Source organism: Chelonia mydas, chromosome 5, assembly GCF_015237465.2.
Source record: "Chelonia mydas isolate rCheMyd1 chromosome 5, rCheMyd1.pri.v2, whole genome shotgun sequence".
In the NCBI taxonomy this organism is placed as follows: domain Eukaryota; kingdom Metazoa; phylum Chordata; order Testudines; family Cheloniidae; genus Chelonia; species Chelonia mydas.
The window spans coordinates 103,554,478-103,580,735 of record NC_051245.2 but is presented as its reverse complement, the minus strand read 5'-3'; the positions used below and the strand labels follow the sequence as shown (position 1 = coordinate 103,580,735).

Genomic DNA, 26,258 nt, shown 5'->3' with positions numbered 1-26,258 from the left:
TTGGTTATTTCATTCACCAAAGGTAACTGAGGCAGATATTTATGAAGTCATTGGGAGGTGAGCTATCTCCAATTCAACAGGTTAATCATTAATATTTGGATGACTTTCTTGTCATGCTGTATTAGGAGGAGAGTATCACCAGACAGACATTTAAATTGTTGTATTTAACTAAAACAACAACATTATGTATTCTGGATTTTTTACTTCAACAGCAAACATATAATATTTTAACAAAACAAGCATATGAATTTTTGAATATAGTTAAACATTCAAGTTTTTTAAAATCAAGTTTGTTTTTGTTAAAATTGTTTTTAACTAAAGTAGTTAAATGAAATTTTAAAATAAATAAATCAACTATGTCAGCCAGGGCAACATGAGAAACTTAAAATATTGGCTTCTGCAGCTAACTCAGTCGTCTTCACCTTCATTTTCCTGTTTGCTCATAATCTGGAAAAGAAAAACAAGCTTTCCTGCTTTTTCTGCTCCCAAAGGATATCTCAATTTGGAATGAATTAGTCCAAAGGAAGAAATATTCTTTCTACACCGGCAGAAGAAGCTACTGCTGTTAAAAGTGAGATTATCACTTCAACAGTCTCTGAATCCAAGTGCTTAAGTGACTTCCACCAGTTCACTGGTTTGACTTTCTTTAAAACATCATCCGCAAACATATATTTCTTGAATAGTTCACCCTTAGCTCTGAAGTTTATTATAGTTGGCATTATGGAGGAATGATTGCTGGATGTCTATCTCATAGCCAACTCCTCTTTTTCAGCAGTTAAGGTTTGACCCTGGTACCGAGTATTAAGAATATCTGCAAGAAAAAGAGCTGGAAATAGTGCTTCTCCTGTTTGTTTTTTTAATGCTTGTAATTTTGCATTAACTCTGTCATTGCATATTTCTCTTTTTAAGATCTCACTCAGTTCCTTCCAAATTTCAACAGTGTCAGCAATGAAACAGCTATTTCCCTGCGTTTTGTTCAAGGCTACAGAAGTAGGCTTCAGCGTACTCAGCATGTGTTCAACATTTCTCTTAAGCCCAATGTTGAGAACTTTGGCTGTGACAGGGCCATCTATTTTTTTTCTTGGTTTTGTTCACAAACTGTCATCAGATTAGGCCAGTTCTTGATCTAGTGCTCAAACCAGTCCACTGCTGAGTTCCATTGCATGTCTTGTGGGAGAGTTAACTTGTTTCCTCCTACTTTTTTCCAGAGTAGCTGCTGCAAAGTGGTTGTTATGGAAGTATTTTGCAATTTCAACAACATTTGCCTTTATTTCTGGAACACTGAAGTCTTTGGCTAGGAGGTTTATTAAATGAGCATTGCAACCGTATGTTATTAGCTTGGGACGCTCTTCACTGTCTTCTAAATAATTTCTTCTCATCTTGGATACATTTGCAGCATTGTCTGTGATAAAGCTGCATACTAGACATTTGAATTTTTTTTCACAGTTTATTATAGCTTTTACTGCTACTTCTTGTAAGTATTCTGCCATGTGTGCGTTTCCTGATGTATCAGTTGTTTCTGTAAGGAAGACATCCCCTTCTTCTGTTGTCACACAAGCACATAGAACAGGATCATTGTGGACAATGCTCCACCCATCAAGACTCAGGTTAACAATTTCACCCTCTAGACCATTTGCACACTGCTCAATTTGTCTTTCATACACTTTATCCAGCAATTTGCCTGTGACATCTGCTCTGTTGGGTAGACTGTATCCTGGTCTTAATGACTGAACAATGTTAATGAAGTGTGGGTTCTCATACAGAAAGGAGAGTTGTTTGCTTAAACAAACCTGGCAATTTTTTCATCAATTACTTCTTTTTGTAATCTGCTGGTTCTTATCACAAACTTATCTATGGCTGTTTCTGGATGATGGAGATTTTTTTTCTTTTTGCTACAGGTGGGTATATTGTGGCTATGTGACATGCATGATGTGACGGAAACACTATCATTGGCAGATAACTGTGAAACTATAGAAAATGATGGTGCTCTTGAAGGTGGATAGTCTTCAGAATCCTGTATGTTGAGGGTGGATTCTCCTAAACAAAATAAATCAATCCAGTTATTTAATTATTATTACCACACTGCTCATTTAGTATTACTCATTATATTCACTGACACTCAGTACTACTTTAAAGGTGAAATTATAAAAGGAAGATCTGCCTATATCAGCTATTTATTTTTTTATCACAACTGAATCTAAGATGATAGTACCATGGAGTAACAACTATATGTTTTGCTCAAACATGAGAATTCAAGAATAGTCCAGAAGGAAGACAGGCAGTCCTTGAGAAGGAAGTATGAAATAAAAAAGTTTACCAACCTCAAGATTCTGCATGTTCAGACATGGTCCTTTCATCATCTCCAATGCACCTTCTCCTGAGAAGGAGGACTTCTCATGATGTTGTTTCATTCGGGCAACCAGGCTTTGCATTTCTTTGTTGCAGTATTTGCATTTTGCATTCATGCCTGTCTTACCCACAGGTAGAGGAGCTTCGTTAAAATATTCCCAAACTGGGTCTCTTTTACGGCCTGCTGCTATTATAGGTTTTCTGTTCTAGTGAGAGAATTGTATGGTAGATCTCAAATCAATGAAGGCTATACTCAGAAAGACCTCAAGACTTCTGGAATATGCTGCTCAAACAGTTCCACTTTTGTTTCTACTGCCTGCCCCTCCTTTCTCATATTTATCTCCAGACTTCTTCTCCTTGTCCACATGTATTCTGCCTCCAACAATCTTCTATTCATTGAACTTTTTGAAACTTTGCACTTTTAGAGAGAGGTAAGGGACTGACTCTGTGTACACAGATTTACAGAGGGACAGTAGTAGGGTTGAGGTCTGTTATTTTTCACCTCTATATATTTATTTTAAAACATTTTTGCTGTTAACAAGCATGTTCTCTCTGGAGACACACATCCACAGTTTGAGAACTGCAAAACTAAGCATCTCTGATGGTATCTTCTAGACTGAGCACTGAGTCCCATTGGGTAGCTAGAAAGATTAACCTAAATAATCTATATAGAAGCCCCAGGAACCCCATAAGATTGGGTCCCTAAACCATGAACTCTTGGAATTCATTTATAAAACTTTTCTTAAACATTACATGAATATATTGTCTCATACTATAGAATTAGAATTTATAATCCCTATTCCATGATGAGATGTCTTTGAGCTATAATGTATCTTAATTAAAACTATCTTTAGATAGATTATTCCTCAAAAAACATTTTATCAAAAAAATCTGATTTAAATAAAAAAATCTGATTTTTTTTAAAAAAAAAATCATTGATTTTTATCCACCCTGGCTTACAGTCTCATCACTTGATAAGATACAAGTGATAGCTGAATTCAACAAATGTGAATCACGTATACACCTCCACTGTATTCATTATGGTAGCTACTTATGAAATGGTGGATTGACTTTCATTTAGCTCTGTTGTGTGTGTGGGTTGTTGTTTTTTATGTCTTTTAGACGAGGGAGGACTCCGACTATATCTCAGACCACCTTATTAAGGAATCTTTGTCCGGAAATGTATTTGCACTCTTAATATGTTCAGTGATGAGAGTAGGATAAGAATCTGAATAGAATGGAATAGAAACCACAGCATCATGTGTTGGGTAATCTTTAGATAGTTAGATTTTTTTGTGTGCTGTCCCCTAGGATGCGGAATGTCCCTGGACATCAGCCTCCATCCATCACTCTTTATATTAGCCATTCATCTCTGTCAATGAACCTTGTCACATGCATATTGAGTAAATTAGTTTACTGAATCTACTGAATTTCTCTTACCTGTCATAGCAGAAATATTTTCAAATAACTCGTTCAATTAAGCATGAACTCCCCTGCCTGAATAGCTGTCCTAAATCAGACTGTGCTTTTCCAGGTGTTGTCCCAGGGTTTTAGAATGTTTCTAAACATTTTCCTCACAGCTACCATTATGCAGATTAATATGTAGTTTCCTGGTTTGTGCCTTTACCTCTTTCTAAATAAGAGAATATTTTCTCATAAGTACCTTACTGTTTGCAGGACACTATGCTGCTAGTAATGGTGTAAAATACAGATACATGGGACCATGCATAGAGCCAAATTCAAAGGTGAATGGGAGGCTTAAGAAATGTAATTCATACCTTCTTCCAAACATGTCAATGTGTAAATTATACTAATTTAGATGCAGACTCCCCCATACTCACACCCACTTATCAACATAAAACTGACACTTCGAAACATATCACCACTGAATTTAGCCGCCTGAGTTCAATTAAGTGGGTGCAATTTGTTTCCCCAAGGGGTATAAGATAAAGGGTTTAGACAGAAAGTAACTAAGAGAAGGGCGTGAAAGATGAGGTGATCTATTTTACAGGCTACACTCACCATATAGTTATTCCATGTTGCATCCTTTTCTTCCAGCCCCTGAGAAGTTTCATATGAGTGCATGTCCAAGGGAATATAAATTAATGTAGAGCAGTGGAATTTACTTCTGAGTGGGTAGGAAGAAACTATAAATGACACCAGATTAGACTCCTGAGTTTTACCCATAAAATCATAGAAGTTGGATATAGGAAAAAATCTATGAGATCATCTGGTCCATCTCCCTCCAAATGCAGGCTTATTCCCTACAGTACAATTAGATGTTTCATTGCTGTGCAGTGACAGATCTGGCATTTCCTTGAGAACATTCTAAATCCTGAGATACACAAATTTAAAATAAGTGAGCAATAAAAATTAGGGAATCACAGAATAGAAATTAGATAGAGGGAGGGGGGAATAAATAAATAAATAAAACCTCTTGGTCATCTGACCCACCCTCTTGCTAGTCCAGGATTGTTTCCTACAGCATATTTTTCTACTGCTTTGTCCTGACTTCTTTTAATAACTCATGCAATGGGGTTTCCTGTCTCTTGGAAGACTATTCCATAATATTCAGCCTAAATTGTCTTTTTTCCCTTCCTCCCATTTCCCCTAAAATATCTAGTTATACACACCTGAAGTCCCCTAAATAATACCTCTGTCCTGCTTGCATCCTTTAAGCAATTGTAGGTATGTATCCATGTTTTAGGCTGCAGTCCTGCATAATTTACTGCAGTGGGACTTCATGCAGACATAAGGGTCCACTTGCATGGATCTTTTTGCAGAATCAGGGCCTTTAGATGTTCAGTCAACATGGTGGCAACTTAGCTGCATAAAACTCTTCATGGCTGGGACAGTGCCGTCTTTTATGTCCGGAAAATGTCTAACACATAGTGGGCACTCCCAGAAACAAATAATAATAACTGAATACATAATTTAGTAGACAAACACTGCCACTTTAATGGAGCTTTAAATGGATAAATACAGAAAAACACTTCAAAATAAGTACAGCATTTGATTCTTCTAATTTGATTCTTCAGACACTTACATACATTTTACACACGATTGAAGTCGATAGGACTACCCATGTGTGTACATTTAAACATCTGTATAAGAGTTAGCACAATTAGTGCCTAAAGCTATCCCTGTTTTGCTCTGTGCATATAATCTGTTGATCTCAATTTACTCTTTATCCGTAATATGAATAGGAGAGTGAAAGGATCGTTTAAAAAAAAATCAACCAGAGGAGGAAACAAATGAAAAAAAAGAAAAAGCAATGAAGGTCTTTCCACGAGCCATGGCTCAGGTGGTGTGAAGTTGTTTCAAATTATGCCAGGCTGAATCTGTTGCAGTGCAGTAAACATGAAAACCCCCTTAACAACTAGAAATGCCTACGTGATATTAGATTTCCCAGCAGCAGTGAAATAAAAGTTTGTTCATCAAAAACCTGAAAAAACCAGCAGAACATTTTTGAATGAAACATTTCTCATTTTATTCAAAAATTTTCTTGAAAAATATATGGTATTTTTAACAGTTCTATTGTCTTTTCTGCTCCACAGCTCTACACGGTTATCATGTTAACTAAAGCTGGTGTGTTTGGGTGAGACTTTGAGGAGTTGTGAGTGTTTGTTTATCTTTTGGAATAGGAAGGGAATTTGTGAGGCAGTAAGTGCTTCTGAGTATGGTGACTGGATAGTAAGGTATGTGAGCAGAAATTGGTATGAATGGTCTGTGATTTCCTTGATTTTTAATGTTGATAGGGTTGTACGAGTACATTTCCTAACAGTTACCACAGGAAAAAGAATACCAAATTCACATATAAGATTGTGCTACTGAGCTGCTGTGCTACAGTATCCATTTATTTTTAGTGTTCATTTGACAAAGAAAAAGAGAAAATCAGATTTTTTCCCAACTAATACATAATACAGTATCGACTACAGCTAGTGCTTCATAATGGTTCTCAATGGTCTGGAGACTTCTACCTGGAAGCCTTAGCTGTGCTAAATCAATTAGGTGATTCAGAATAGCCGACAGCAGTCTAGATCAGTAGCTCTCCACCTTTCCAGACTACTGTGCTCCTTTCAGGAGTTCGATTTGTCTTGCATACTCCCAAGTTTCACCTCACTTAAAAACTACTGGCTTAAAAATCAGACATAAAAGTACAAAATACTGGCACAGCACAGTATTACTGAAAAATTCTCATTTACCATATAATTATAAAATAAATTGATTGTTATGTACTTATAGTGCAGTATAAACAAGTTGTTGCATGTATGAAATTTTAGTTTTTACTAACTTCACTAATGCTTTTTATGTAGCCTGATATAAAACTAGGCAAATATCTAGGTGAGTTGATGTACCCCCTGGAAGACCTCTACGTATCCCTAGGGGTAAACGTATCCCTGGTTGAGAACCACTGGTCTAGATAACGTGTGTGTTTGTGGTTTTTCCTTTCATTTGCAGGTTGAAGTTTAGAAACTATTTTGAGGGGGGTTTCCCTAGATTTTGTAACTTAATTTCCCACCTCATACTCCAGTATTTCATTTCCCTCTGATGTTTTGTTTGGTACCAGAAAAACCTTGTAGCGGTGCTTCATGAGAGTTACCTCTACAGCTCCCCACTATTGGACTTACAAACAGTGTCAACGTGGAATGATTAAAAGCAGTTAGCCTAGTTTGGGGCTTCATTCCTTTCCAGAGAAGTCCTATGGCACAGATAGAAGCCCAAATCCTCTGATCCAGTATGTTCCCTTCATGTAAGTGGAGCAATGCAAAGGGGTCATAACCCTGCTCTAAATGGGCAGCTGAGGATTCCCCTGGTCAAGGAAAACTCTTAGCTGGCAAAGAGCCAGCATATGCAACTCTATCCCAGCCTCTTCTGGTGTAAGGATGTGTCCCAGGGGCACTTGTCCTTGTTATTTGTCAGCAGAGTAATGGCTCTTAAGGGGACATTGCCAGATGGTGCTGTTTAGAACAGCATAAAGAGTGCCTTAACTTGGGTTGGAGGGTTGGTTTGGCCCCTGGACAGCCCCAGGATCAAGGTGTGAGAATCTGCAGGACTAGTACCTGGGATCATGGAAGTTCTGGGCTGCTGACACCTCTGCATCACCAGTGGAGGCTTAAGCTGGATATTCAGGCGAGGACACTGTGAACCGAGGCTGAGCAGGAAGTACTGCCCAGCGGGACCTGTGTGGCAGTCTCTCACCACCCACTGACTCGCTGATACTAATATATAAACCAGAAAGCCCTGATGGGAGCTGTCTGAACAGCAAGACAGACTGCCTGCCTGCTTCCTTCTGCTCCAGACCATGCTTGTGATAGACATAGACTCTGGCTTCTGACCCTGGTTTGTCCTCAGCATCACTATTTCCTTGTTGTCTGTATCCTGGCACCCAACCCTGCCTTCCTGGTATCCTAACCCACCTCAACTCTAAGCCTGCTATCTGCCTGCTGCCTGCAATTTGGAAATTTGGTGCCCAATCATGACTTCCTGGTATTCTGACCTGGCTCACTCCTGACTCCACCACTCATCTAAGCAGTTGACTAGGGCACACCCGCCCATGGCCGCACCGTGACACAAAAAGGTGGATAAGTGATGCAGAGCCACCTCTGTTTCGCTCTTCAGTGTGAGCTCAGCTGAGCTGAGGATTGAGCCCCAGGCATCTGAAGAAAGAAGCCACGTATTGGCCAAGCCCCTCATATCCTGTGTTCTGTTTTCTCCTGCTTTTTGTCATACCTGCAAGTGCTCGTGTCTGGGCTCAAATAGTTTTTTCTCTTTGGTTAGTGTTTTGGTAGTCTAGTAGTTACAAATTAGTTTAGTTGTTGGTGATATTTGTCCCGTGTGTAAAAAGAGGCAGGAGTACCATCTTAGAAGCCATCCTATTCATCATTGGCTTTGAAGCGTCTTGTTGTGCAGCATCTGATCAATTTCCACATATCAATATCAGCAGGATATGGTGTCATTGTTAATTATCCAAAAATTCAGTTAACTTTATCACACAAGTTTCAGAGTAACAGCCGTGTTAGTCTGTATTTGCAAAAAGAAAAGGAGTACTTGTGGCACATTGTAAGGAGAGTGATAGCTTTACATAAGCTATTACCAGCAGGAGAGTGGGGTGGGGGGAGAGAAAACCTTTTGTAGTGATAAAACACCCATTTTTTCATGATTTGTGTGTATAAAAACATCTTCTGTATTTTCCACAGTATGCATCCAGTGAAGTGAGCTGTAGCTCACGAAAGCTTATGCTCAAATAAATTGGTTAGTCTCTAAGGTGCCACAAGTACTCCTTTTCTTTTATCACACAACTTTGCCCTTGACTCTGGGGGAACTGCTGTTGTATAACACCTCCCCAGTAACTCATGCTAGAATATTAATCTTTCTATTGAAGTGAATTCTTGATTCCAGAAACACACTTAAATCTACAGGACCTAGGAATTTATAATGTGTTTTTAAAATTTCTCTAAACTATCTCATAGCTTAATGTAACTAATATCTGTCCTGACTATCTCATAAAAAAAACTTTTGCTTTACAATTATTTCCCCAGTGTATATCTGAATATGTTTTAATATTTTGCTTCTTAACAATTAGCCCCTCTGCTGCAACATCTATATATACACTAGTGCTTTTAAAATATATTTTAGAATATATGTTCAGAAAAAAATAAAAATAAGAGGGTGAGAGAGACGAAAGAAATTATCTCCTGTTGTGCAATTCTAGCAGCATAGCTGCCATATGATTGACCGCTATGTTGTAAGATTGCCTGATGTCTTTATTCCATTTGGATCAGAAAGTTGCCCATACAAATTCCACACCAGGAAGAAAAGTAAAAGTTATACAACTTCTCTTAGAGAATGTCTATTTTTGCTATATGAAACTTCCCAAAGCAAATAAGTAAGTACTTTTCCACGGTCCTGGTCAGAGAGCCTCTATATGTAGTGCTATATGATATTTAATTCTATTTTATTTTGTTTCTATTCTGAATTCTTGTATCCCACCTAACACTGTGATATCTGAATGCCAGGCACTGTCATAAAGTGACTCTGTATTTTCCTCCTTAGTACTGGTAAAGGACAACCACAAAAATTTCCTATTGAGTTGCGTTGGCTGTTATGAGTAATTAGTAACTACTTAGGCCAGAAGGGAAACTTTTAGAGGGAAAGCCACTATTAAAAGTGACAGTGAAGATTCTGAGGATGAGCCAAGAGTGCTGAATCTCTACTATCTACCCAACGATAAACATAACCCAATTGATTTAAAACAACAACAAAAAAAACAGATTAGTGGCTGCTTTCTCAGGTGATCAGAAGAGCTTCCAGATGCTGGGCTGCTCAAGAAGTAAAATCTTTTGTTGCCTGTAGATTTCCTTTTGGTTTAAAGAGTTTGTTTACTCACAAGTTCAAGTAAGTGAACCATTAAAAGTGAAATACTGCAATGAACTGAGCTAAAAAATCAACCAAAACATGCCTAGAGCAACAAAGAGGTTTTCAGATTTTTATAAATTCTTTCTCTCTGATGTCTTTCCATAATGGATTATCTGAGGAAAAAAGTCACACTGAATCCTAAACTGTGAATAATAAACAATGTCAGAAATGTCACTACATTCACATTTTGCTATAGCAGCAGTAGCAGCATTTCCATTTCTCTTTCATTCCCGCCCCACACTCCATTTTCTTACCAAAACAGTTGCACCAGAGGTTGGTGGAAGCTGCAATACTGTTTAATAGATCTGAGCAGGAAGCATTTTTCCCAGTGTGCAACTGTTTTTGAGTTCATAATTTTTTACCATCATGAATCTGGACAAAAGGTCAAAATCTCAAAAATATTTGTGAACATCTAGTCTACTCTGACCTCCTGCACAGTGCAGGCCACAGAACTTTACCCACCCACTCCTGTAATAGGCCCATAACCTTTTGGTGAGTTACTGAAGTCCTCAAATCTTGATGCAAAGACTTCAAGTTACAGAGAATCCACCATTTACTCTAGTTCAAACCAGCAAGTGACCCATACCCCACACTCCACAGGAAGACAAAACAACAACAACAGGGTCTCTACCATTTTGACCTGGGGGGGGAAATTCCTTCCCAACTTCAAATATAGTAATCAGTTAGACCTTGAACCTGTGGACAAGACCCACTAATCTTGAAACAAGTTAGGTTTCTTGCCCCCACTACTCCCCTTGGATGGCTGTTTCAGAACTTCAGTTCTCTGATGGTTAGAAACTCTTGTCTAACTTGAAGCCTAAACTTACTGATGGCCAGTTTATATCCATTTGTTCTTGTGTCAACCGTGACCCTTAACTTAAATAACTCTCCTCCCGCCCTGGTGTTTATGCTTCTAATGTTTATAGAGAGCAATCATATCTCCCTTCAGGTGTCGTTTTGTTATGCTAAACAAGCCAAGCTCCTTAAGTCTCCACTCGTAAGGTAGGTTCTCCATTCCTCTGATCATCCTAGTCGCCCCTCTCTGCACTTATATCAGTTCGAATTCATCTTTCTTAAACATGGGAAACCAGAATTGCACAGAGTATTCCAGATGAAGTCTCACCAGTACCTTGTATAATGGTAATAACACGTCCCTATCTGCACTGGAAATAACACACCTGGTGCATCCTAAGAATGCATTAGCCTTTTTCATGGCCACATCACGTTGGCGCCTCTTAGCCATCCTGTGATCAACCAATACACACAAGTCTTTCTCCTCTGATGTTTCCAACTAATACGTCCCCAGTTTATAGCAAAAAATCTTGTTGTTAATCCTAAATTCATGACCTTTGACATTGCACTATTAAATTTCATTCTATTTCTATTACTCCAATTTTCAAGGTCTTCTATATCTCCTTGTATGATATTCTGGTCTTCCTCTGTATTGGCAATACCATCCTCAAATTTTATTAGCGTATTACCATTTTTTTGTGCCAAGGTCATAATGAAAATGTTAAATAAGTTTGGTCCCAAGACCCATCCTTGAGGAAATCCACTAGTAACCTCCCTCCAGCTTGCCAGTTCACCTTTCAGCATGACCTGTTGTAGTCTTTCCTTAAGGCAGTTCTTTACCCACCTTTCAGAGCCGCCCCATCTTCTCCTATTTAACTAATCATTTCCCAGTGGAACTGTATCAGATGCTTTACTGAAATCAAGGTAGATTAGATCTACTGCATTTCCTTTGTCTATAAAATCAGTTATCTTCTCAAAGAAAGAGATAAGGTTGGTCTGGCATGATCTACCTTTTGTAAAACCATGTTGTATATTATTTCAATTACTGTTAACCTCTATGTCCTTAACTACTCTCTCTTTCAAAATTTGTTCCAAGACCTTGCATACAATAGAGGTCAAACTAATGACCCTATAGTTTCTTGGGTCACTTATTTCCCCCTTTTTAAATATAGTACCTATATTTGCAATTCTCCAGTCACAGTATATGTCCCCCAAGTTTATGGATTCATTAAAAATCTTTGCTATTGGGTTTACAATTCCATGTGCCAGTTCCTTTAATATTCTTGGATGGAGATTATCCTGCCTCCCTAATTTGGTCTGTTTGAGTTTGACTTCCATCTCAGATATTGTAATTTCTACTTCCATATCCTTGTTCCCATTAGCCACCCTGACACTACCCCCAAGATCTGTATTACCCTTCTTAAAAACTGAGGCAAAATATTTGTTTAGGTGATGAACCATATCTAGATTATCTTTAATCTTCATCCCATCCTCAGTGCTTTGCAATCCCACTTCTTCCTTTCCTGTTTTCTTTTTATTTATATGACTAAAAAAATAAGATTGGGTTTAATTTCCTTTGCAAGGTTCAGCTCTGCTTGTCTTTTGGCAATTCTCACTTTTTCTCTATACTTTCTGATCTCTAAGAGGTAGCTCTCCTAGATGACATATCACTTCTTCTATTCCTTGTAGGCTTTCTTCTTTCTCTCATCCTGTCTGAGATGCTTGTTCATCCAGTTTGGTCTGCAACTCTTCCCTATGAATTTTTACCCCTTGCTTGGGATACAGGCTTCAGACAATTTCTGCAACTTTGACTTTTAAAGTAATTCCAAGCCTCTTCCACATTCAGATCCTTGAATTTTCTCTTTCTGTTCTTTAGGCCCTCACCTTTTAGTTGGTGATATAAATGAAATTGTACCTCTATTCTCCCCACAAATACTGCACACCTTACATGAATCCATATCTTTCAGAACCACTAACTTCACTTAAAAGGAATACGGGATAATTGTTCTAATTTCTTTCATTTCGGATCCGATAATTCTATCAATTGTCCTGTTGACTCTCCTTCAATAATAGCAAGGTCACCTAAAAAGGTATATGCTAACGCATTGTCTCAATGGATCAAAGCTAGTCGTAGTAGCCTAAACTTCAACTGTCTCACTGTGCCCACAATACTGAGATCAGATGACTCAGGGAAGGGATAATACAGTAGGTGGGTAGTAAAATGACAAACAATGTGGAGATTAAATAAAGGTGAATCATAATACTTTGGCTTGAGGTCATTGAAAGGTTGTGCTAATTTTATTTTTCATCATTCTCAAGATCTTAATCACAGTCAAAGTAGAAGCCTATTGCTTTCACTTATTCTCTCACTACAGAGTTTCATGTTTTGCTACCTGCTGCTTCGCAACCCTCTGAAATTTCATATCACAGAAACATGAGATCCTCCATCTCTTCTATTCTAAAAAGATGGTAGATCGATATAGTGTAGTACTTTATTACACACTTGGGGCCCCATTTCTGTCTTTTGAAGAAAAATGATGTGGGTTCAATGAGCAATAAAGAGAAGCAGAATTTATGCTGTATTTTGACCTCTAAGTTTCACAGATCTCTGTTTGTAGATCTGGCTATGAGGGAAGATTCTCCTCTCACAACCATTCTATGTTGCTGCTGTTTCACAGACCTTAGGGGAGTTGTTCCTAATGTACAGTGTAAGTGAGTTCAGTGTGAGATCCCTTGTGTTGGTGCTGCTGGCAAATAAGGTCAGTGTTTAATTCATACCAAATGCACAAATTTGGGTCTACACTGGCAATGGGCCGTACCTAGGCATAAAGTTTGGATGCAGATACAAACTTCCCCAAAAATCAGGGATCAAACATCTTGAGTTTAGATTATATTCATACCCATCTCTGGTTTATATTCAAGGGGGAATCTTGTGTAAATTGTCATAGATCAATTGACTTCAGAGACAATTTATACCACCTGAGAATCTTCCCCAAGCATATTTGTGTCTACTGTGCATCTTATTCTGGTTGTTCAGTATGGATGCACTTCTTAGCTGCTTATAGGAATATACTGTTGACCACAATGCAGGTATGATTGTAACTATATAATAAGTGGGGAAATATAGGTGAACTGTTTTTTGCTTTTGTTTTTGTTTTGAATAAGTTTTAACCAATGTGTAGTGCATGGGACTTGAAATCAAAAGTCCTCAGTTCCATTCCTGATACAATAATAACACTCACTTCACAGGGTGTTGTGAAGTTTAATTAATAATTGCACAATCCTATCTGTTGCTTATCAGTACGATATCTAACTGCTGTGAAAGTATTTAAAACACATTGCAAATTGAAGATACTGCTCCTGTGGTAGAAATGCACAAAATGCCTAGAGTATCCAGATTCATAAATTTCAGATTTTTTTTCTTGTTTTATCCTGGTGAAACTGAGATTTGTGTCCTCCATGTTAACTGAAGATTTATCTATAGAAAATAGCAAAATAGAACTTTTATTTCAATGAATAGCTGTTGCTGTCATTAGTTTTTCAGTCTCCTGGAATATATGTTCCCTGTTATGGATGTGTTACAGATGACAATATCAAATAGTTCATATGTTGCCATCTCTGTCTTATAAATGAAGTGTCTGATAATCCAAAAGGAATAGTTTATCATTATAAGAATAAATGCTTCCAAGCAGTGCAAGGAAACAGGCTTGTTCTTCCAATCATCCAAAAGATTGTCTGTTGCCTACAGGGTCAAAAGATTAAATAATTGTCCCTGCATCCTGTGTAACTTAAGGAAAACTTTTCCATTGAATCTCACTGTGCCTTTGTTCCAGCTGATTTTTTCCCTTCATTTTACTGACAATAAAATGAAACTGTAGTGTCTCCACTTTTGTGATAGCAATGAAGAAGTGCATAGCCTTTATAGAAAATAGAGTCATTTATCCTTCCTTGGTGAATGTTGCTTTGGAGCAATGCACTGAACACTGTTTGGTCTGGGGAAGCTGTGGGTAGCATTTTGTATTGGATTTGACTCAATTTTTAATCTGAAGAATTACTTAACCGCATTTTTGTTCCCAATCCATGTTTTACTAATGCAGGTGATTCTAAAAGATTATTGTTCTCTACTGCTTTCTAAATTTTATGAAGAGGACATTTAAGCACTTCTGCTGCTCTGCAGCATATCTGTCTGGAACAAGATGCGGCACACACAGTCTGATTCTGTTAGTAACCAAGTGGCAATGGAATGCAGCTTCTTTTTTTTTTAATTTCTTTACATGAGATTCCTGTTGTTCCTCTGGCTTTCTCAAATGCTGTGCAGATCTTCAGTACCAAACTGCTTGTCATGATCCATGCCAATTTGTGGCAGCCAAATGTACATTGTTGTGTGCTTCTCTTACCTTGAAACAGTTTGAGCCACATTGGCACAAAGGAGACTTAAATTTAGCCTAAGCAATTTTATGAGATTCCTCTAGCACAAGGGGAAAACTCCAGTAATGCAGAGCTGGTGTGTCTGTCCCTCTGCCACCACCCCTTGAAGTCCTTAGTATAGTGTGTGTGTTGGGGGACTAGGGTGTGGCTTTAGCAGTCCTGTACTTCAGTGATTCTCAGCTGCTAGAATACTCTTGAGAGAAGTTGCTTGTTACTGTAAATTAGAGTAGCCCTTCCCATCCCGAGTGTACTGCCCCCTTTGCCTTCTCCTCACAGTTACAGCAATGAATGTAGCTTAACCAGACCTGAAGAGTTCCATTTTGGCTCTTTCCTTGCCAGCTGCCGATTAGCAATGGTGAGAGACAGAATGAGCAGTTTCTGCTAAAGCTAGTAAGAGAGTGCTACAAGTTGGACAGAGAATCTCTTCTGTTGTGTAAAGACAGTAGTTACACCTAGTCCTGACCTCTTCCAGCGTGGTAAAAGAGAGCACCCATATCTACTATGTGACCTAGTTTCTCCAAATGACAGGCAGCTGTGAGGCACCACTTTCAAGAGATTTCCTTGTCTTTAGTTAGAAAAGCTGAGAAAAGGGAAATAAGTCTCAGAAAAAATATCATTAATAAAACTGATGGGCATTTTGGCTTTTCCTTTCAGGGTTTGCCACCCCCTTCCCCCCCGCTGCTATTGAAATCAAGGCTGACCTCCAAATTAAATATATTTGCGCTTTTCTGCTAAGTCTCCAGTGTGAAATAAAAATGACCTAGCCTCTTCATAAAATTTACCACAGTCAACTAAAGGTTCAGGCACAGCGAAGAATTCAAACTAAACAGACATGCAGAATGAAGCAACCGTTATTACCAATCTGTGAGTGGTTCAGCATCTATAATAATAAATAATTATCTCTCCCTCTGCCTGCTGTTGCAGAATTATTTAACATGAAACCCTCTCCTACATCATCCATGTGAGATCTATATGTAGAGTTCCCCTCCCCTATGTGAAAAGAACAACTGCTTTGATGGCACCATTCTTCCCGTATTCCCCCTCACCTCATCTTGTTTCTGCAATTAGCCCTCTACAGAGCCCAAGATCTGTGAGTGGGGGAAGGGCAAGCCAAACACAGGCGGGAAAAGGTACTCTCCAATTTACAGTTACCCCTTTCTATACATATTTTCATGGAAAGAGGGTGTGGTCTGCCTGCCCCTTAAAGGCAGTAGGGCCTAGTGTTCAGCCCATCCCGCCTCATGGCATGACCCTTTAAAGTGTTAAAAGGTCCAATATGGACCAAAGGGGGATATGGTTAGAGAGGAAGTGGTCTCAGGAATGAGTGGTGCTTGGTAGGAAATACTATCACTATTGAGAACCTGGAGCAAGGAGCCTTGCAGAGAGGGCAGCACAAGGTTCACCTCTCACCCAACCCATCAGAAATGGCCTGGGAGATGGGGACTAGCATATATTCTGCCTATTCCCTTGTAACAAGGTAGACAGCAGCAGGGGAGGTCTGCCAAATCATCTGAGCCTGTGGATTCAATGGGGCCAGATGATGGAGAAGCTGGCCAAGGCCCTACAGAAGGCTAAAGGAGGAGACCTAGGGACTCCTGGCTTAAAAAAGGAGATGATAATTGCCTGAATTACCCAGTTCCAGGAGGATGTCTTGGGTCCCTGCCTTGAGAAGAGACAGTGACTTTCTGAAGTATCCTCAGCTCCAAGAGGAGAGCTGAAGATTCTTGGTTTAAGGAGAGATGCAATAATTGCCTGAGTTCCCCAAGCTCCAGGGAAGTCGTTCTGAGACCCAGTGTTCCATAAGAGGACATGTGAATTGAGTCCAGGAGTGATAAAATAGTTTTTTTTTTTCTGATAACATGGGGCTAATATTGAAGGAGTGTTTATTCTGGGACTCTGAGTACCCTGGAAGGGGACTGAAATTTTAGGTGACCTGGCCAGAGGGCTAGCCACAGAAGACACAGCTGGAGTTGGTGACTGTCAAGGTTCCTTCCCCACTCTGAACTCTAGGGTACAGATGTGGGGACCTGCATGAAAGACGCCCTAAGCTTATTCTTACCAGCTTAGGTAAAAACTTCCCCAAGGTACAAACTTTGCCTTGTCCTTGAACCCTATGCTGCTACTACCAAGCGTTTTAAACAAAGAACAGGGAAAGAGCCCACTTGGAGATGCCTTCCCCCAAAATATCCCCCCAAGCCCTACACCCCCTTTCCTGGGGAAGGCTTGATAAAAATCCTCACCAATTTGTACAAGTGAGCACAGACCCAAACCCTTGGATCTTAAGAACAATGAAAAATCAATCAGGCTCTTAAAAGAAGAATTTTAATTAAAGAAAAGGTAAAAGAATCACCTCTGTAAAATCAGGATGGTAAATACCTTACAGGGTAATCAGATTCAAAACATAGAGAATCCCTCTAGGCAAAACCTTAAGTTACAAAAAGACACAAAAACAGGAATATACATTCCATTCAGCACAGCTTATTTTACCAGCCATTTAACAAAAGGAAATCTAACGCATTTCTAGCTAGATTACTTACTAACAGAAGTTCTGAGACTGCATTCCTGATCTGTTCCCGGCAAAAGCATCACCCAGACAGAAAGACCCTTTGTTCCCCTCCCTTCCCGATTTGAAAGTATCTTGTCTCCTCATTGGTCATTTTGGTCAGGTGCCAGCGAGGTTATCTGAGCTTCTTAACCCTTTACAAGTGAAAGGGTTTTTCCTCTGGCCAGGAGGGATTTTATAGCACTGTATACAGAAAGATGGTTACCCTTCCCTTTATTTTTATGACAGTGACCAAGGGGAAGGCCCAGCAACCCCTCACCCAGATACAAGGGGCACTGGCTAGTGAGTTGTTTCTATACATGGGAGGCTTTCTTTGGGAAGAGACCCCAGGCAAAGCCTGAGAGACCATTATCCTATTGAAATGACTTGGAGTCTTACCTGGCTACTGACTGCAGGATTTTTAAAGCTGAACAGATGGTAGCAAAGCCAGCTTCTGAGGTTGTCATAGGCCTTGTCTATACTACTGTGGTAAGTCAGCCTAAGTTACGCTACTCCAGTTACATAGTAACTGAAGTTGATTTAGTTTAGGTCGACTTACACGGTGTCTATACCATGCTGTGTTGACAGGAGATGTTCTCCCACTGACTTACTTTACTCTTCTCAGGGTGCTGGAGTACCAGAGTAGACGGGAGCACACTCTACCATAGGCTTAGCAGGGCTTCATGAGACCCACTAAATCGACACCCGCCACATCAATCGCAGCAGTGCTGATCTACTAGTAAGTGTAGACATGGCCTTAGTGTTCCAAGTTGGGAAGAGGATCATTTTAATTAATTTCCTTAAGAATTCTTTCAGGTAATTCTTACCTAGGTGAAACATCTAATATCCTGAAACAGGAAAAAGAGGCAGAGCTACGCATTCGCTTTGCCATTGCAATTCCAGAGCTGTATATTGTTAAAATATTACTTTCCATTTTCAAGTAATTTAGACAGCAGAACTTTAACTCTTAACCATAACTAGTGTCACTACTTATGCAGTGTAAGAGAATACTAAATATTTCAATTCTGAAATTTTGCATTCACAACTTAATTTAGGTTTAGGTCTCTTAAAGCTACTTTTGGTACTTTAGTCTGAGACAATACATTAATCACATTGGCTGTAGCAGTTGAAACAGACATTCTTTGATTTATGAATTACATTGTTCTAGCATAGTATCTCATTTGCCAATATGACTCTTGCTATTTTAATCAAGTATAACTTTCGTCTGGCCCAGTGTTTTAGTGACAACACAACTAGTTTCTGTGGTGATCTGAGATATCATTAATTACTAATAACAGGGAACTGAAAGAATAATGACTTACAATACCAACTACCTTTAAAAGTAACCCTTCCAGATGAATCACACTGGTGGAGCAATTTGGGGAAGCTTGCACGACTACTGTTTGTGTCCATGCCATACAATACGTGTTAAGTGGTTACCAAAGACGTCAGTCTCCAGGACTTTCATGAATACTAAATTCATATATATGTACATGACTTATATATAAAATAAATCATTATGGGCTATAGCACTTATACAGGCAATATTTTGAACTTCTGAATTTGGTAAAATTGTGTGCATGAGGCTAGTTTAGTGAGAAGAACTATATTTTTCCCAATATTACTTTCTAATATAGTATAATACCTTTAAAATCATTTATTTTTTCTGGTACTATTGAATATGGATTTCATTTTCCCCTCAGTATGAGAAGCCAGCAATAAAATAACTTTTAAAACAGCCTAACACATGAAAATGTCCCTGGGTCCAGTTGTAAATCCCAGACCTAGTCCTGAATGGGACAGTAATCTGCCAGCACATGCCAAAGACATAGGGTAAAATCCAATGGGAGTTTTACCATTACCTTCATTGGATACAGGATTTCTGCCATTATTTTTAATTTCTTTGCAGTGTTGTAGTTGCGTTGGTCTCAGGATATCAGAGAGACAAGGTGGGTGAGGTAATATCTTTTATTCAACCAACTTCTGCTGGTGGAAGAGACTAGCTTTTGAGTTTCACAGAACTCTTGTACAGGTCTGGAAGAGGTAACCAGAGTGTTACAGCTAAATACAAGGTGGGGACAGATTGTTAAATCTAAAGGGTTAACATGTGTTGCAAGAAACCACCTAAAGGAAGTGGGCAATTAACACCTCTGCAGTCACAGGACAAAGGAGGGGGTCAGTGGGTTACAAATTGTGTTGTGATGCCAGGATTCTCTTGAGAGGCAGCATGTCCTAGTGGATAGGCACCTGCTCGGGGAGTTGGCAAACCTGGGTTCTGTTCTGGCTTGGCCACTGATATTTTGGCAAATCACTGCACCTTTCTTTGACTCTTTTCCCTCTCACCCTTTATCTGTCTTGTCTGTTTAAATTGTAAGGTCTTTGCAGCAGGGATTGTCTCCTACTACATGTATGGGGCCTCAATCTCACTTGGTGCCTTTGTGCTATTGTAATTCAAATAATAATTAGTATTATCTATTGAGATCAGCCATTGAGTTCCTGTGTGATCTTGGGCAAATCACTTAAATGCTCTTTGTCTCAATTTACCCAACTGTTTTTTTTTAAATCTATCATGTACAGTAGTGTGAGGCTCCCAGTAATTGATTAATAAAGTGGTTTGAAATTCTGGAATGGAAGGGCATATACATTCAAAGTGGCAAAGGTATCTTATTAAAATCATCATTCCTTTCACTCTTAATAAACCATTTGGAGTCCAAGCCACACTGTACAGATAACAAGAATTTGTTGCAATTATGTGTGGTGGCATAATTGAAGCCCCATTAAATTAGAGGCTGTGCATACATGTAGTAGGAGACAATCCCTGCTGCAAAGACCTTTCAATTTAAACAGACAAGACCTGATAGCAAGTGTGAAAAATCGGGACGGGATGGGGGGTAATAGGCACCTATATAAGAAAAAGCCTCAAATACTGGGACTGTTTCTATTAAATCAGAATATCTGGTCACCCTATGTGGCAGAAGGTGTAATGGTACCACCTGAATTCATTTTATTGCTGCTAAAATATTCCCCAATAAAATATTGCTGTGAAAATAATCTGAACGAGGATGAGTCATTGGCAAATATATCAGCAGCACTTCAGGTCTGGGTATTTTTCCTTTTTTGAAAGCGATCAGTGACCAAAAGGATTTGTCTGTTACGTTTGTAAAGTTCCAGTCATTGTATTGCCCATCTACTTCCCTTGCTTCCCTTCCTCTCCATATTTGGAAAACTCCTAAATCATGAGATTGCCGTTGAGCCTCCCAACTAAAATAAATAAATAAATAAATTAAATGCCTACAGAATATTATGCATACTTATAATCTGTCTCATAAAACAGTAAAGGTGGATCGTAAATCCAGAAATAGTTTTTCTTTCTGGGATGTGTCAAGTTGCCTGCCTTCTCCATAAGGACTATAAAGCAGTCTAATGATATTAAATAGTCTAAGTGGGTATTACTTCTTCAATCTTAACTGATATCTTAACTTGTCTCTTCTCTTCAATCTTAACTTGTCTCTATTATTGGCTTCCAAAGAACAGCTTTCACGGAGGACACAGATTAAACAGAAAAGGGGAAGGAGATAAGGAAGGACCTTCTTCCAGGCTTTTAGCAGGTTGTATTTGTTTAAAAATCCAAATGCTGCAGGGGGAGGGATGCTGAAAAAGATTCTACTTAACACCCCCCACACCCATACCTCCCGATTTTGACTGGGAACAAAAGTTCCAGTTCAGGTAGGACCTCAATCCTTATTTTTTTGGACCGCAGGAGGTCCCAAAACCCAGACTCATTCTTTATATTAAGTGGAGCCAGAACTGGGACTCCTGCTTTGCAAAGCCTCAGCTCTGTTGCTCAGTTATGCCTCCACAGTGAGAATCTGGCTAGCAAAGGCAAGTATATACACGGTGCCTGGAGATGGTAGACTTTTGTGATGCTTAATGTCTTCAGAGTTACACGGAAAGCACGCTTCTTACACTTATACTTCACACAACTGTACATGGATTTAGCTTTTGCGCCTGTCAACACTGTCGTGTGTGTGTGAGGGTCACCAACCTTGTCTTACCAAAAAATACCTTTGCTGGGCCAGTCCTAGCTAATACCCTCATCCAAATTATGACTGTGCTCAGAGGATCCTGTGCCCCATCTAGGACACATGCACAAAGGCAGACATAAATTGGCTGTTTGAATCAATTTAATCTAAGAAGTTTGATAAGACATCTGAATTATTTTTTCGCTGCCTGCTTTGATTTGAATTGAAATTAATCTAAACTGGCACAAAATTTCTGAATGAATAGGTCATCTTTAGCAATTATATTGTTATTTTACACTTTATAATGTAATATGCATTCTGGCAGTTCACACACTTCTTAAGCCCCCCAGTCAAACTCAAATTTTCATTTACAGATTCAGCACAAATAAGACCTCAGTCAATGTGTAACCACCTGAATTCATGGAATCAGTGTGTAATTATCCTTTTGTCTATCTGAAGGTCACATTTTAGTAGCCAAATTATTGATAACACTATATATTACATCTGTGTCAGTTATGATTCGTAATATTAGAACTGACTGTTAACCCAAAATCGAAACGTGTTTAAAAACAAACAAACCCCACAACAGTAACGTCTTTACCTCTTTGAACGTTGCTTAAATTTCACCTTGTGCTAATCTAAAGCAAATAAGCTGCTACATTACTCAAATACTCTATTTTTTTCTTTGTAAAGCCATGAAATGTATTAATAAAGCAGAGGCGAGACTTTGTGTTTATATTAAGATAGATTACTTATGTGAAATGAAAATGAAGATCATAAATCAAAATAGCTCATTACAAGTTCCTTGTTTTACAGTAATTTATCAGTTGTATTTTTGTTTTTCATGTTTGGGTATCGAACTTATACCACTTATCCTTTTACTTCATCACTGAATTTGACTGCTAGATATTGCTTACCTTTCTACGAGGGAGAGAATTACTGTTAATTGAATGTATGGCCTTCTTTGATCCAAGGCACCGGGCATGAAGTGGATAAGGTATTCTCTAAGGCTTCTGTTCAGCATACCACCCCTGTTAAGGAAAGCATTTAAGCACATGCTTAATTTTACAAATACTGTAAAAGCATCATATTCTTCAGTCTTAGGAAGGAGTATGATGTGGCTAAGGGGCGCTACCATTGTAATTAAATCAAGTCAATGGTGGCACTGAAAAGGATCAAGTGGAGAATGGACATTTCCAGGGGAGAAAGGGAACTAAAGTACAGTAGTCCAGTGAAAAACATTGTTTCCAGTTTATTTCACAGACACCATAAATCCTTAAGGTGCTCCATGTTGAAATGTGGATTTAAATTCAAAGCTAAACAATTTTTTTAACTGTTTAAAACCGCAACAACAAAAATTGGTGAGATGGATTATACTGCCAACAATTCTTTAATAGCAGTGTTTCTTATAAATAAAATTATTGTGTGAAAATGTTCATCTGCTTCAAAGAAAATTAGAAAGTAAAAGCATTTCTACACACCTATTCTTAAGTCTTTTTTGCCTTTTGTCACACCCTAAACCATCATGTGCTTGCAGTCCATCACAACTGCTTATTTACTGAGCATGAAGTTCATCCTGCACATGGGGTGAAATGCAGAGGGCCAGCCCAAGACTTGTGTATCACTTATGTTCCACATTATCCTGTTTTGAAAGTATAAGTGATAAGCATGGGCCTCATGGTGGGCCCCTGTCCAGGACTCAATTTCATCCATATAGTGGCTGGTAGTCTGGCACTTTGCAAGAGTTAGGGGTGCTGGAGTTCCCACAAACAATGGTTGGAGGATACAGAGCACTTCTGCAGCCCCACCTGGTAGGCTTAGGGACCTTGACCCTTCTTCATTCTCTGTGTGGGTGACCAGCCATTTACTCTCTGTATGTATGCACACATGCAGTGGCTCCCACAAAGCACTGCTGAGGATGCTGGCATATTCCGAATCTACACAAAGCCCAAAGCAACAGGCAGGGGGTGCAGAGTCATTTCCATATGTCCCTCACCATGGAGGGTGTTACTGGGGTTCTGAGGCACAGATGCCCCTATGCAGTATCTCTACCAATGTATGATTCCATCTATTGGGACAGAATGGCAAAAATATTTGCCCATAAAATCTCATCATCTTCTGCCTCCAGTGCAAAACAATTTAACAAAAATAATGGTCCTGCTTATAGGAAATAAGAGTTTCCTATAGCACTTTTTAACTTAACTAATGTTTGTAATAAAGAAATAATTCATGAACTAAAATGTAGCTCTTATGTGGTGTATATACCTGTTTTAGAGACTTCATTTTTGAATCCTTCCTGTTTGGTTTTTTTTAGCGGGTTCTGGTAATGATCAGTAAAATCTGTACATGTCTCTATGACCTGTAAATACATCTGAAATAATTTAATTGGAAAATATAGAAGTGTATATTCTTAGAATGATTCTCCATGGATCTATGCACAGTATAACAGGGACAGTGACTAATGTTTTTTCTCCCTGTATGATGGAGCTCCTGAAACTTAGACTTACTCTCAGAATGTGCCTGTGTATGGCATCTAACAGTAAGGGGCTGGTTTATACTGGCAAAGATTTCCTTTTGTGGAGTGTATTCTATCTATCATATGGGATTGCAGCCTTTTCCTATGGTGACATCTGTAGCTTCTGAAGCCATGTTAGGATTACCTGTTATTTAGAGGTGGTACTAGATTATAAAATTAAATGTTAATATCTGGGTCAAATCCTGCCCCCAAAGAAGTTCCTAAATACAACTGAGCCATTGTTCTGTGCATCCTGTCCCCCATTGTAATGCAGGTCACTGCACGCTTTATAGTGTTACTCCATGGCTGTTCTTTCCATTGCATTATGAAGTGTTTAGGGGGATTTTGTGATTCGCATCTACTGCCCAAAATCCAATGCATAGGAAGGAGTACAAGGGCACAGCCATATTCCCAACTCCACTGCTGAATCTTTCTGACATCTCCATCAAGGTCACCTCTTTGTGTCTAAGTTTCCCCATCTGTGCAATGGGGACTTGTCTATCTTTGTAAATGAAGCTCTGTGTGAGTTACAGTGGGAAATTGCTATGAACAGGCAAGTGCCTGGTATTATTATAAAGACTCACAAATCTCCATCCACAGAAAAGAGAAGGGAGAAACTCTTGTATCTGCTGCCTAAAATGCAAAAGTGGCTTCCACCCAGGTACATAGCTCCTTTTATATCCCTCTCCCCATGACCCAGCTTTCCAGTCATGCTGACCATGGGCTTTAAAGTCACCAGTAGTGTGAAGTCAGCCTTGCAGAGAATTCCCCATAACACACTCGTACTTTAAAAGGCCATAGGAAAGCTGCGAAGGAGGGAAGATACTGATGTGCCTTTCTCCTCTTCTGCCATGGTGGGTGGATAGTATGGTGTGACTCACCATTTTCTCAGGATCCACTTCACTTTGGAGTAACTTCAGAAAAGTGATGTATTGATTTTAGGATATTTTCAAATAAACAGAATTTTGTTTAGACCACAGTAGCCATCCTGTTCTTCAAGGAGAATATGACAGTAGAATTATGCCATTGGACTCCAGGGCTTTGGAAGTAATATAACAGGTGACCTGGGTTGTGTCTGGCTGAATACATTTTGGGGAATATGTCTTTGTTTTTTAAGAATTCTTTTCTTTGGTAGTTTTTGCTTTAGTAGAACAATTTTTTAAAAAAAATCTTACATGCCTTCATCTAGCAAACTTCAGATTACAATAGAAGATGTTTGAGGTTTTCTTCCCATCTGACTGTTTTATTGAAAAGGTTGTTAATTGCACTTGTGAATTTTGTAACTTATTCTTTTAAAATGTTATTGTCTTCATTATGGATAATGTAAACTCTGATATAAAATGACAGTATTACCACTTTCTTTAACGCAGATTAGGTAAGCTCTAATGGAATAAAACATTTCCATCTTAGATCACTTTTCTTATTTGTAAATTTTCCATCATAAAATCTTAGGCTGTGACACTGATGTTGTACTGGATGTATTTTTTTTTTTTACCAGTAACGGTCTTATTTGGGGGACTTTAACGGGGCGCAGACTCACCACAGTGATGCCTCCTGCTGGTTGGTTTGGGAATTAGCTCTTTCAGCGGTGCACCTTCACTAGTGGTGTCTCGTTCACCATTACTATCTCGATCTCCACTGTCCTCACAGTCGGACCCACGTCACTCCCGGACCATAGCGTCTGCTTCTGGACACTGCCCTCTGGCTGTGCCCGATCCGCTGGCTCTCTTCCCTTCCGGGGCACTGTCAGTTTCTGGTTGCATCACTCACCTCAGTGGCTCACTGCAGTCCTCAGTTGAGCCCCTTCCTCCAAGGGCAAACTGCAGTCTAGCTTAGCCAGTCTCATCACTGGCAAGTGGGGGGAAAGAAGGGGCCCAGGCCCACCCGCTACTCTGAGCCCCGACACAGGGACCCTCTAGCAGCAGCCACTTACTGCCCTCCTCCACCCCTCCTCTACTGCCTGCTTCCCTGGAACACTTCCCCATAGTCCCAGCACCTTCTCTGCCCCTTTGTGTCAGGGCTCCAGTCTGGCAGTCATCAGCCTAGAGCTCTCCCAGCCCCTGCTGACCCTGCCCAGCCCCGCTCTGCTCTGTCTTAGGTGTTTCTCTAAGAGCCAGTTCTTCTCCCTTTGCCCTCCAGGGAGAGACTCCGCTCCTCTCTACCCTGCAGCCTTCTTATAGGGTCCAGCCTG

General features: G+C 39.4%; 1 protein-coding gene and 1 long non-coding RNA gene across 6 annotated transcripts in view; one reads left to right on the top strand and one right to left on the bottom strand.

Moving 5' to 3' along the window:
* Nucleotides 1-26,258, top strand: part of PTPRD (protein tyrosine phosphatase receptor type D) — a 2,140,771-nt gene that overhangs the window by 1,076,655 nt on the left and 1,037,858 nt on the right. The window lies entirely within an intron of this gene.
* On the bottom strand, nucleotides 1,814-2,351 carry LOC122465756. Its single transcript, XR_006290791.1, has 2 exons — nucleotides 2,322-2,351; nucleotides 1,814-2,037 (listed from the first exon to the last, which is right to left on the bottom strand). It is a non-coding gene; the product is annotated as an uncharacterized LOC122465756 (long non-coding RNA).